Consider the following 14885-nt stretch of genomic DNA (forward strand, 5'->3'; position numbering starts at 1 on the left):
TTAAAGTCTCTGGAAACCGTTTCAGTTTCATATAAACCACTTCATATGATATTCAGTGTTATAATGTAAATACCACATGCACACTGCTGCTGATATACATATACCTACATAAATTAAAACCTTATTATTCAACAGTAATCATGCTTCCATACCGTAAGCAAAAAATCCGGCCACCAGAATCTCCGTTACCAAAAATAAATTAGGTCAAGGGGCTATTCGTACTTCTCTTGTAATAATAAAATTAATTTTCTTTTGAGGTTGTTATATCAAAAGCCTTTCATATACCCAACCGAGTCCAAAGTATATTTACCGAAGGTACATAATAAACCTTATCGAAAATACTCGTTATTCAGTATTCATTCCAATATTCCGCTCAATCCCGACTGAATTCTTTAGGGAATCCAAAGTATTCGAAGTCCGGCAAGGTCCAAGATTTCCATCCGGAATTAACTGGAAATTCGCGGAGTCTGGCTCCAAAAGTTAGGTCTAGACTTTTGAACAATGGCCGAAGATTATTTTATTGGAAAATTTGTTCAGAAATACTATCAATACAATCATAGCGGCAGGAAATCTTGGCGGCATTGCTGATAAAGTTTATTTCAAGACATTTGCTATATGAATTTTCGTATTTACATTGATACATGGCAACATAGTTACAGCGTGAATTTGTGTATTAATAAAGGATATGTTTAAATTTTTGGTTTTATTATTAAGGACAATAATTTTGACTGCGTAAAGTCCTAAACCGGTCAAATTACTATCGCTCAAAAACGGACACTGAACGAGTTAAATCCCATCCCTCTAGTTAGAGACTACAAAATACTATCAGCAATGAACCAGATCGCTCCCTCTTTACAAAGAACGGGCCACATAAGTACAGATCCATCAAGCATCAAGGGAATGCAACAAAAGAGTTCATTCTTATCTCCTCACTACATTGTGCATCTGCAATACACGGGCGGAATTAAAAAACCATGCTTGGATGCTCGGAATTCCCTGAAGGGTCCGATGTCTGAGGTCGGGACGAAGGGCTCTGCCGATTGAATGTGGTCAATGTGGCGAAGGGGACTGGACATTCGAAGAGAATGCTTCAGTACGCCACGATTAACTACGACTGTTTAGATATCCTGCAAATGAAAAGACTGACAGGGATTGATAGTTGTTTGGATATCGTAGGAATCCTTTTGTTTGAGGCACGCTGGAATTGTTTGTTTGTGTTTGTATGGGTAAGTAAATTGTTTGGTTTGATTAGGATAACCCTTTGGAACTATTTATCAAACTTTTTCTGTTTGGTTCAAGTTGCGATGTCCATCGCATATGTTGCATTGTTTTGTGTGATGATGTTTATTGAGCGAATGTACCATCAGACTAATTAATTACACTTCAACAAAACAATTTAATGTCATAAACTATACTTATTGAGAATAAGTACACACCAATGAACCAGTAGCTAACACAACATACAAAATCGGCCACGAGCAAAAAAAAGGTTTAAGCATGCCATAGCTAAAGGGCTCGCATTAATTCAAAGGGCACGTCTCGCTTCCTGTCTCCGAACATTGTCGAAATGTTAATTTACCGGAAATTAAAGTTGTTTCAACTTGTTACCCTTTGGACATGACTCTTTGCCTATATTTGTGTTACCATGAATAAAACATGTGTTTTTTTCTCCGTTTTTTTTTTTATTTTATTTTTTTGCAATTGATGATTGGTTATGGAATTTATTGTATGTAGGCAGGTTGACGATTACGTTATCATTGCATATTAAATAGGTATCGAATAAATTATTAGTCACTCTGAGCCATAAATTATACTCATTGATTATTGTATTATTAAGTTATTTAGTGCATGTTATCGTATTTTTTTTTGTAAATCTGTCAGGTGTCTGATACCAGCCTACTCAAAAAAAAGTTACGTCATATGAAGAACTCTTATTTTAAATATTTTTACCTTCCTGTTTGAAAAACAAAAAACATGGTTATGCTCTAGATAATGCGCAATCTAAGTTCAACCTTGTAAGGGACAAAAGTACTGTAGGTACATTCGAACGTTATATCAAACTGAATCATACTTATCGCCAAAGATTTCGAGGCACAACAAATGATTTAGGTAATCAAACTTTTATCATATCGTACGATTTTTAATCTAAAGTTTAGCGTCATAGCTTACTATCAAAAATTTTTAGGTATACCTATCGTATTATCAAGTTATCTTGCCTTATCACATCCGGATCGAAACTAAATAAATAAAGATGAATAAAACTACTATCAGCAATTAATCTGTTATACCTATCATAAAAATCTCTTTAATTTTTCAATATGGTTTACTTTAATATTTTTTCTTCAAATACTGTTTAACTATAATGTTGCCTATAAAATTATAATAAATACTATTTTCGTCCACACAGTTTTAATAATCTCACGCTCTCCCTCAACCACATTTGTTTTGTCCATACCGAAAATGTCGAGTTGTATCCCAACACAAAATCAGGCAGCATTACATCGCACAATCCTATTATGTCGTCAAACAAATCAGCATCAACTGCGCATACCATACTAATTTCACAAACGATTATTTACCGACAAAACAGCTCGCAGATAAATACGACAATTTCATTATTAATACGCGTCTACACGCTGCGTAATACGAGTCTACATATTGCGTAATACGCGTCTACACAGGGTACAGGTTTAATCCATTTGTGTCATTATTAAATCATGATTGTGAAGGTATTGGAGGTTCAAAACATGTAATTAAATGAGGTATCCTTGTTTCGTGGTTTGTGGTTTCAGATAGTGCAATCGTAGATAATTTAGGTCTACTTGTGTGGTTTAATGCGGGCACGCCAGTGGGCAGGGGGATGAATTTGCATGCGTTTATGAACGGTATTACACTGTGTATTGGATCTGTTTGGTCATAACATAATAACATTCTTGAATCAATTTTTTTAAGTGTATTCTGTCAGAATTATAATTTAAAATACTTTTAAATTCACCTTTATTTATATATGGACAAGTTCAAAGATCACATGCATGAAACAGCTATTATTTTAATTTAATTTTCAATAGGTAACAGAGTGATTCATATAACATTATCACGGATATAAAAAAAATCTTAAACATTCAGTATTAATCTAAATTGATTATTTTACAGTCAATTATTTAAATACCCGTTTTAATTCATCTAACCTGCCAAAAGTGACTCATCCTTCTTACATACACACACAAACATTGAAGGAACTGATTTGGTAGTAAAATTACATTACCGGGAGTTTATCACGTTATCAGAGAACGCATCGGTAAACTAATTGATGTGACCTGTGAGTTGATAGTGTATGGTAGGCTTTATCTTATCGCTTGAGCGATTCGCAATGGCCCGGACCTGTATTGTTAGGTAGGTAGATAGATGCTGGATAGTGCATTAAGTTCATAGATGTATGAAATAGGCAGTATGCATGTATGGTTTGTGTGTGATGCGCTTTCATGGGGTTTATCAGATAGATGCACTGTTATTGTGCAGTGAATGAAATGGTATGAGTATGATAAAAATGATCGTAAATGGTAAAGTCGATCCAGTGTTTTAAGCTTAGTTTGTAATATAAAAGTAAACAATTTCCTTTAGGTACCTAGTTCAACGTGAATTTAATTTAAACTAAAAACAACAAAAATCTCAATTCAGTTTTTAATCGACTTCCGAAAAAAGTTAAGGTTTTTTAAATGATATTTGTACCTATTTATTTGAGGTTACGCGTAATAAAAAAACGTGGCATAATCATATTGCAATTTGCAAAGTTCATATTATACCAATATTTAATTGTCAAAATAAAACCACTAGGACTTCTTAACTCGTATAAATAATAAACCGATTAAAATAATGGCCTGTTTCCCTTTTATCTTGTACTTAATAAAGCAGCTGACACAATGCCGATGAAAATAATTACATTAAAGAGATAATAAGTGATGATAACATTGCTAAAGGTGCAACGTAACGTGCACCTGCTTTTGATAGATCTTAGTTTGTTTAAGTAAGAAATAATGTTCGTGATGCTAATCACATTAAGAGACTTTACGATAGATATAGATTTTTAAACAGACATTAAATGAAATGAAATGGAATGTATTTATTTGTCAGAATATAGATATGTTTTGGTCGATACAATAAAAAAATATGGTCTCACTATATTCGACTTATAATTTAGTCATGCAAATATTTTAAGTCATTGTAATCTAATGGCTAAAAAGATAGGTACAATCATTTTACATTATAATTCTATTTCCCCTCTACTCTTTAACTGTGTGTTTGTGGAAGGTGTGTTTGATCGAAACTTTTTGCTTATTGGCTGTGAAGGAAATTGATGAGAGGTTGTTTCGTTGTGGATAAAACAATCTATTGGGAAACAACCCTTTGCGTATGTTTGTGCGGTCGACAGTTGCAGTCAGCAGCTGGCATTCAAAACGAAACTTAATGGGGAAATAATACTAATACGGTTCATTTCATCAAAAATCAGCATAAAAAAGAGCAAGGTTCTTTTGATAGCTTTGCTGTTCTTATAAACTTCGTATATCATACTTCTTATTATTCCTTTGGGCCAAAATATTCGAATTACATTAAACACAATTACATGAAACCCTTTGAGTCATTGTCACTCTGAATATTTTACCTACACATTTTATGGAGGACCATTTCGTTTAATATCGGACATAAAAATTTATATCGATATTACTCGTTCAAAATACAATCCTTTTTCCAATTTTCTTTTTAATATCGAAGAGATTCTGTAAAACTTTTTATAACGAAGTCGACTAGACTTAATACTTACTAGGTACTATATGAAATTTTCTTCCATTGCTTGTAAGATTGTGTATTTTTTATAAAGTTTTGTATAGGTACAAATAAACTATGGGAGCTAGACTAATTCTGCATTATAAACACCAAACTTCAGTGTCCCATTTACAAGATGAAGGAACAATATAGTTTAAATTAAGCTCGGTTCTAAGCTAGAAGCTAATATAACTCCTTGCGGGACCTCCCTTTCGGAGTTCCTCTTAACTACCCACGTCCTCAGACTACACGTAACATGTGGTATTAATCGATTCACAGTTACCGATATATCTGTACTATATCGATAGATAATCGACGTCCTGCCTTGCTTAAACTTTCATATTAAGCTGCCATCAGACAGTTCATACAGTATTTATAAGACTTCGTAAGTAGATAGTTGCGAAATGAAAATCTTGTCAATTTATTGAGGCTGATAGACTTTTTGCGTTCTATTCATTTTGTGTTAGATACTTTTGAGAAAGTAATTGTAATGTTTGAAAGTATACTTTTAAGCTGAAGAGTTTGTTTGTTTGCTCGAACACACTTTATTGTTAGACCGTTTCTTCGGTTTCTTTATCAAGGAAGGCTATAGACTAGTTTTTATTTTGATACGCAGAGCAGTGTTTCCAAGGAACGCTGGCAAAACTGCTAGCCACAGCTAGTAATTGAACAAATATGAAGACAGCGTCTCCCCCATACCTTGACACCTTCATTACCTAATACATTTTCTGGGCATACAGGAACCAACAGTATTATGTTGAGACATGACATAGACATATGTCCATCAACATCAAAATCCACGATCAAATTACGATCATCGTCGTGGTCAAAACCCATCTCTATTGTTATCTAAACCAGGAGGGTTTCACCGCTGGGGTAGTTAATTAAATTTCAGACCGTCTAGTATTTCAGCTATGTGCGACCGTGTGAGATTCTAGGTATACCTGTGGTTTTGGTGTCCTGTGTTTATTTAGGTGTCAGACGGAAGGGGTTGATATCCTCTTACCTAATGTTAGAGGATAATTTTGATGCTGAATTTATTAGGTAAGTTTTAGGAGGACGATGTTAAATCGCATTATGTCTTTGAATATAATGAGACTTTGTTTTGATAAGAAGTCTATTTGTAGTATGAGGATAAATACTGAATAAACTTACATACATTGTTGAATGAATTCCTAAATTAATCTTTATATAGAGGTACCAACTATCTAGCTTCCATCAACAGTTTTATCAACGCGTTTTCCGGTCTGCTATCGGTAATAACTTTATTGCAATGAAGATACAATAAAGATCTCTTTTTATTAATCGTTTGGGTAATTTGAGCGGATATGTTTCTTCGAAATTACTTCATATAATTTATTTATGTGACTGACGTACCTGCAAGAATCTAATCAAAACTAAGAATTGTATCTGAAAAAAATATCTGATTAATATTACATTGCCCCCGAATTTCCGGCTTTACATACACCAAATTGATAGACAGCATTTAGCTCAGAGATAATAACTGAATTACCTGTCCCAATCAGATTGGCGGCCATTGATGGATACAATGAGATACGTCAGGGTGATAGAATCCCATCTATTAATTTGATGTGACCTAAGTGCAGATCAATATCGGCGCAGGTGGCGTTGGTCAGACAAATCCTGCAACGGTACCCCTGAGCATGACTTACGGCGTATCTCGGATTATGGTGGCTGGGTTTATGCATGATATAGGCATCTACTTCCATTATACACCTGGTAGAATATGGCAAATTATTCAAGGAGTTATCTGTGTTTGAACTACTGCATTTGCTGAGGGCCTTAGACTAGAGTATTTCTGAAGCAGAGTCGAAAATCTTTTAAAATATATTTTATTTTATGTTGGATCGCCATGATGATCCTTTGTCCGAAGAATAGCCAGCCTTTTGGTCACGAGAAGCGAATACCAGCAGCCTAGAAATAAATATATTTAAAACATGTTTAAATATATTTCATTTACATTCATAATTTTTTTATCAAATTAAACAATTCCAACTAAATCCGGGCAGTTGCAACCCATATCCGTACAGTTCGCAGAAATTATATTATCTGGCTTGCCGCTGGCTTTATCATTAAAATTCATCCTGAATTCGTACTGTTTCAAGTTTATACGATGACCCTACATTATCAATGTAGATTTCGGATCAGAAACTTGACGTTAATATTCATGAGGGCTAATCTTTATCGTTCATTTCGCACCATTAAACCTGTGAATTGGGAGGTTAATAAATCATGGGTGCTTATGATTTGGATGGCATCGGCAATTGTGTAGCTTGGAGTCCATTGTTCGTTATATTATGGTAATGATGGTGTAAACTTGTGTGTTTGTGTGTGTTAATTGATGATGTTTGCAGACAAATATATATTTAGCTCAATAGTTACAATTTTCCTCCATTTCTATTTATTAATTAATGCTAGTACATGTTTGTCTGAATTCACAATCAAATAATGGACATCATTATTTAAGTAGTAAACAATTTTAAAATAAATGTTTACACAATATAAGCATTAAAATATTTACATATTGTCGAATGCCTTTCCATTATTTATTGCTAAAGGTTGGCGAACAGGTTTCTGGACTTTCACCGACAAGTTAAACATTGCAGCCTTCAACACTGAGCCTTATTTATTGCCATAAGAAATTTCAACAGCATTCTTAATACATTACAAGGTATAAAATATCTAGTTTTTATACATCCTTATTTGATACTCTCTGTTTGCCCGCGGCTTCACCTACCTCTCGTTGGTACTATTACCCGTACCGGGATAAGACATAGCCTATGTTACTCAGCAAGAGCTGATCAACAATGAAAGAATTTTCTAATTGGTTTAGTAGTTTCTTAGCCTTCAAACAAACAAACAAAAAAATGTTTCCTCTTTATAAATTAAGTAGGTATAGATCTAGTTTTTATACACCCTTATTGTTTGATATAAAAGGACGTACTTATACGTATGAGGGTTTCAGAAGCAGATCTGGGTTTCAAATCTCGGTACAGCCAGACACCCCTAACCGCAGGATTTCAAAACCAGTGTTTTGTAACCGCTATCCTGGACCAACCCCTGATTTAAGATCAAATTGAAAACGGGAAATAATGATGTAGGTACACAATTAATGGTTTTGCTTTATTTATTTCATAATTATATTATGTAACTGTAGCTCCATTTTGTAAAAAAGAAAAACTAATTTTTTGGAAAGAAACAACATTTATTGACAGACGATAATCAAAAAAATCCTCAAACCTTTATCACAGAACGATAGTAGGCCACCTCATTCGTCATCGACAGTCAATAAGTACCTATTCACAACACACTACATCTTTTTGCAAAATAAAAACTACAAAGTGTATGTCTAGTCAGACATTATCGAATGCATGCCCAGTCCAGTACCTTGAAAATTATAGTGGTTATGCGCAGACTGACGGACGGTCAGACGTGCGTAGCTAGATCATATTAGTGCATACGTGCACAAGTATACACAGGTATGCACAAATATACACAAATATACACAGGTATGCACAAATATACACAAATATACACAGGTATGCACAAGTATACACAGGTAGTGCACACTCGGCCAGAATAATCCTGTAATAGCCAATTATGCCTACGGGAAGAGATAGGATGGACACGGCTCGTGAACTTAATAAACTATACGTAATTGTTTAAAAGCATTGTTTGACTATTTTGTAGAATTTTCAATTTCATCAAAAAGGCTACATATACCATGGTCATGTGTCGTTAATGGATTTACATTAAGATACCTACTTATGTCACATTTAATTTCATGCGTAACATCAAACTCTAATACTAGGTACTTATCTACAATTAGCTACCTTGCGGTTCTTCCCTCTTTAGCAGTCATATACCAAGACAAAATATGTGCTAAGAATTCTTTTTTTTGGAAACGAACACAACTGAAGACATAATAACACAAGCTCTTCATTTAAATTTCCTCTCTACTTAAAACTGACTTCCCTTTCAATTGAGCGCGTCACGGCGCTGTGGACAGTTGATAAAATAATTACCCATTAGCAAGGGCATGCGCCTCCCTTTGTCGTTGATAATTTTATCTATCTGCTCTACTGGGCCGTGACTCATAATAATCTGATTTGAGGGGGACTGATTTTTGCTCTAACTTCAACTTTCTTAGTTACCCTTCGAGTTTTAAGGAAAATCCGTCTGAAACTTGGCTTGATTACTCAGAGCTGTTTAATTTAATATCAAAGTAATAGGATTGCTTGTTTGTTTCTGTTATTTATGAAGTGTTGTATTGCTGTAGTTTTGGTGGGACAGATTAATTGGAAAATTTTGTAATCTCTTCATTTCTTGTCAAAGATCGCTCTGTTTCCTAATTCTATGTGAAAAGATTTTTAGCGCATAACTTAAGCCATTTTTGCGATCTCAAACTAAAGAGCTGAGTATAAGCGTATATTGATAAAGTATTGACATGTGAAGAGGCATTACCAGACGTTCAATATCCCTGTCATCCAGTCTGCATAACTCAATAACATAACTATGCGCTTCACTATAATGTCGTCCACAACCTAAGGGTATGTACACATTTGCAAACGCGTCGCTCGCGTATTCTCCCCGTTCAAAGCTCGGCTAAGGATGAAACGGCTTGCTCAGCGCGCAAACTCTTCACACTTAACCGCGACTTTAAAATTTTCAAGCGAATGTGTACACGCCCTAACAAATATTATAAAAACAATTTATAGATTAAAATAGTTGGGAGATGTTGTGGAAATTTAAATTCCGTTAAGTACTTAACGAATATTTACTAAAGCACTGAAATAGACAGAAGTTTCCAATATTTACAAGTGCAGTTTATGCTGAAGTTAATTAACGAAGAGTTTTAAATTCAATACTCGCCGCGGCATATAAATAACAATCGAGCTACCGTATTGCAAACTATTTGAAGAAATAGTAGAAAGCATTAAATCGGTTCTGTTTAATGAAAGCTTTGAATGTATTATTTTATGAAGAAATAATTTAACTGCTAAACTTGGCTACGTTTCGCAGCGTTATAATTAATCGCCACAGACGGTTTCATTTCGGGGCAAAACAAAAAGATAATTGCGCCCAATTAATTTCGACTCCTTGCAAATGAGGGTGAGGTCCTTTTATGTCCCCTCTACGCTTTTATTGGTTCCAGGCGATATTTAGTTTGGCCGATTTGTTTGTTTTACGTTTTCACATGGTAATGAATTTTCTTTAGCGGGCGGTCTCTGGCCAGCTGTAACAATGGGTATTAATCTTAATGGACGTTTTAACAAATTTAAGGATCCTATTATTCGTTAACATGTGGAGTGGAGTTCTTTTGTGTTTAGGTGCTAATAAATGTTTGTAGGGACTTTAATGGAATAATTTGGGTATTTATAGAGCAATTTACATGAATTGGTGTCGGATCTTTCTTCTTTTCTATTTTCGTCTTTTAGAAAAAGGCAGTAAAAGACATGATACCTATAGCTCATTTTGGTGAGAATACAGGTAAGTCAAAAATACATGAAAATGTATGCCATCACTTTACGAAATCTTGACACTCCATCGCTTTTACTCCGATCGGATAACTACATTTCACCTCAAAGTCATCAGCGCTCTTCAGAGCGTTATTAACTGACAATAAAGGGGGAACCCCCTGTTGCCCCTTGATCGGCTTTATCCATTATGTGCAACTTTGTATACTAAGTCCTCACCTTTACCCCTTTTACGGACTATGGTCTGTGTCATAGTCTGTGATACTGGCTTATCTATTTGATTTAGTGGATTCTACTTACAATCGTGACATATTACTGGAATAATAATAATAGTAATGATAAGGATACTTTATTATGACCATGTTCGAGCAATGAGATCTTCATACTTCATTTTATTTAGGTAATAGTTTCGAATTTTTGTTTAGACTGGAAGCAGACCCCGACTTAGCTGGGTCTTTACCCATCGACGAGCTTTTGCTCGCAAGATGAAGATGATGATGAGTTTTAAATTTGTCCAGAAGTTAGTTTTATCTCCTAATGCCTCGTGTTGATAATTGTAATATGTCCTTGTATTAATTCCGTACTCATGTTCAGATAAAGCATTATAAAATCGAAAATATGTTGATATGTAGTTTTTATGGTATGCTAATTATCCGCTGTTATAGCTCAGTAATACGGCGATAACAATCATAGTTTGATAAAAGCATTCTCTTGGGATATTTTTTTGTTGAGATCACGGCTGAAATAATAAAAGATAAGAGGGTTATTTTAACAATGATAGCTGTTATCTCTTGCGCAATTAATTTCAGTGACTTAAGGTCGTATAATATATAGGAAACATGTCTCATATAATGGGCTATCGAAAATGTCATTGATAATGTTTGAACTCTTTCGGATCGACAAACAAATATGACGTAAATATCATTTGTGTTTTGTTTTTTTTTTTTAGTAAATCTTTGACTCATAAAATGTTTAAGATGACCTTATTAAAAGCAATTACTCAGACATTTTTACGAATAGAATAACAAACTTCAATGGAACATGATAATGTTTGTTTGTTCAACAGTCTATTAGACTGCAATATTGATAATTTTTTATTAAGTACTTTCGCGTAAATATAAGTAAAATACATACATAACAAGAAATCACACTCGAATCACTGCAAACAGCATATATGATTCGATGCCAAACAAATATAAAAAAACTTTTCATTTGAGGATGACCGCTGCATATGCACATTTTGAATCAAATAAAAAAAATGCATCAGCGAGCACAATCATATCGTAGTTGACACTATCAGAAAAGCAAAATATGCGAAAGCTAATTTGCATATCAAAGTTAAATGGAAATGTACAAAAATAAAAGATATCAATGTACCTCTAGTTATAAAATTAAGAGATAAGGTAAGTGTTCCTTATCACTTTATGGTAGGGTATATGATTCAGGATGAATTTGTGTTTTTAAAATCTGACCGATTTGTCCGTGAAAATAGGGCTAGGACGCTAATAAAGAAAATTGTAGTTTCTTGTAAAATTGTGATCGTCAGAAGTCAAATGCATCTCAAATATGTACAAGTATACGCGTATACGTACATACCTATATGTACAAGTATATTACTCACCTACTCTTACATTTTCGTACATACCTACTTATGAACCAGATGCATTTTTTCCCACTATCCTTCTACCGCCAAACAAAAACCATCTCTACAGCATCAACTTAAAATCGTAATTCCATTGTTTCAGGCTGCTCTCTGCGCTGACTACAGCGTGCCAGTGGATTGTGTAGCAGCAGGGCCTGCTCCTCGTCCCAGCTCCTTCCACGAGATATCCGCACCTAAGGTAAGATGATGGAGAGGATCTGAACGACCTAAACTAATAGCTTTATTTTTAATTCGAGTAATGGAAAAGATAAATAAAGATAAAAAGTCATTTATTCAAGATCTGAAAATCAGCACTTTTTGAAGGTCAAATTTTTCAAAAGGAGAAAGAAGAAGTTGTCATAATATGAACGTTTTGGAAGTTTCGCAAGTGCTAAAAGTGGAATAAAAATCTTGATGCTGGTTAGTACAAGATTAAGTAAACCTGCAGTTTATCGACAATTAAAATGAAATTACAATAGTTGGAGGTTTAAAATCAATTATTCTTATAGGAAGTAACGAACTGTAGCATTACATCATTCACGACTTCAGTTCGATTCCTCGCAGAAGAATATTTTTTCTGTAGTTACATATTTCTAGGAACTTTCCTTGATGAAGTATTTATATTTTTATTCATTCAATTCAATTACTGAACTTATCATGTATTAAGTACTAAAGATAAAATCACCGTGTTCAAACACTATGAATAGGAATTGCTTAACGTTATCACTCCTATTCAACTCTTTAAAAGTATTACTCATTGACACTTAACTATCTGTAATTATGAATGATATAACAAAGTAAGAACGTTTGTTGTGCAACCTAATCTAATTGTGACTGATATTAGGAAGGCCAATAATGTTTGTTTGTTTGTTAAGTTCGGGTCTCATAAAGAGCTTGACTGACCTTGATGAAATCAGTTATGCTGTCAAGACTGTAAAAATTTAAAGGAAGACAGTAAAGTATCAATACTAATAATCATTATGTATTTAGTAGTGCAATATGTATTATTTAACACACAGGTTAGTAGGTAAATGTATGTATATCTTTACAAATATTTGTGCTGATTCAAATGAAAATGGATATACAGATAGTCGATAGCCTAAAGGAGAACATAGGCTATTTTTATCCGTGTTAAGGATGGCGGGTGAAACCGTCTCAAATAGCTAGTTAAATATTACAGGATTCGCTCGATTAACTCTGATAGATTTGGAAATTCCCATATCAACTATCTATGCAGTTATCTTTGAAGATAACCGTGTTGCCTGGGTTTAAAAATATAGATAAAGATCTTTGGTTAACAGACTGGGTTTGTCATAGGTGTTCTGATTCACAAAGTATTGATTTCACAATTATTTCTAGAAATAACATCATTGCACTTTAATTTGTCGATTGCTCATCTAGGAGTTACTGTCATATTGCACTAATGTAATATTTTTTAGTAACTTTTCAAGCAATATTTTTCTGAATTTAATTTCACACAGACACTCGCCTTACTAAAAGAGTACTCAGACACAATTTAAAGGTTGACAATATTCTTACGGTGCTAGTAAAATACGTCCGGTACTCGGATGTAAAGTATAGCCTATTATAATTATTCTGATGTTTTTAACTACTTACATTAATACAAATAAGACAACACAAATATTCATCAGCATCTCTTAAGAATAGTAGAGTATCACACATCCAAACTTTTACGTGAACAATATTAGTATCATAGTGTAATTTGATTGCCATACCATTCATGTAAAAATAATACATTTCAACATATCATGTGAAACAGTCCTTTCAGAATGTAGGTGAAACCGTGGGAAACAACTACCTAGCTGATTATAAATTTCGCACCGCTGAATGACGCATTCTATGCGGAACATTATATCAATGTTCTCGAACAAGATAATATAGTTTATCAAAGATATCAAGTACTTTAGAAGTTTGTAGCTGTCTACTCAAGATAAGAGACGACCTTTGCGGCGCAATGGTCACCAAGCCGGACTGCCAAATCGGAGGTCCCGGGTTCGATTCCCGGTTCGGTCGACATTTGTGTGATGAGCATACTTGTTGGCCGTGGTCTGGGTGTTACAATATGTATTTATAAATATGTATATGTGTAACTATATGTAGTTTATCAGTTATGTTAGCACCCATAACACAAGTTAATTAATAACTTACCATGGGGCTAACCGACCGTGTGTGAAAAGGTGTCCGGACATTATTTATTTATTTATTTATATTTATATATATGCTGTCACGTAATATTTATTTTTATTTTCGTAACAAAGGTACGAAACCGAAATAATTCTTGCTTAACACAAAGACAAGTAAATTTTCTCATAAGAACACTAATTAAAATGTCCAATATATATTAACCACGGTCGTAAAATGTGTAAGTACTTATTACATAATCTTGTACCTACCTACTTAAGTTTATTGCGTACTAAAGGTACGAAAGTATGTACCAAATCCAACCCCCACTTGTTGAAATGATCTCATCGAGTGGGGCAAGTCTATAAAATGTTAATGGAGTTCATAATTTTTTTTAAATAACTCGCACTTTCTTTGATATTTAATATTTGAAGAAAATGAGTGTTTCTTTTTGACTTTGAACTTGAAAATCAAAATTTTATAGGGTACCAATATTTCTACCTTTCATAGCAGCAAATTACGAGAAGGCAGCTCGAATGCCAGATCGAAGGCTTTTAAGTCTAAAATCAACCCGAAGTCTAAATAAACATAGACTCTATTTTTTTTCACAATATTTACATTGGGGAGGAAGGGTAACAACATAGACTCTATTTTTAACACAGAAATCGCACGTTAAAAGACTTCATAATATTACAGCTTCCCAAATTGTAACATTAAATTTCATTCATTTTTCTGATATTTACAGTAATCTTTAAAATGTGTTAGTACAAACGTTACCTAAA

This window comes from Helicoverpa armigera, chromosome 17, assembly GCF_030705265.1.
Source record: "Helicoverpa armigera isolate CAAS_96S chromosome 17, ASM3070526v1, whole genome shotgun sequence".
Classification (NCBI taxonomy): domain Eukaryota; kingdom Metazoa; phylum Arthropoda; class Insecta; order Lepidoptera; family Noctuidae; genus Helicoverpa; species Helicoverpa armigera.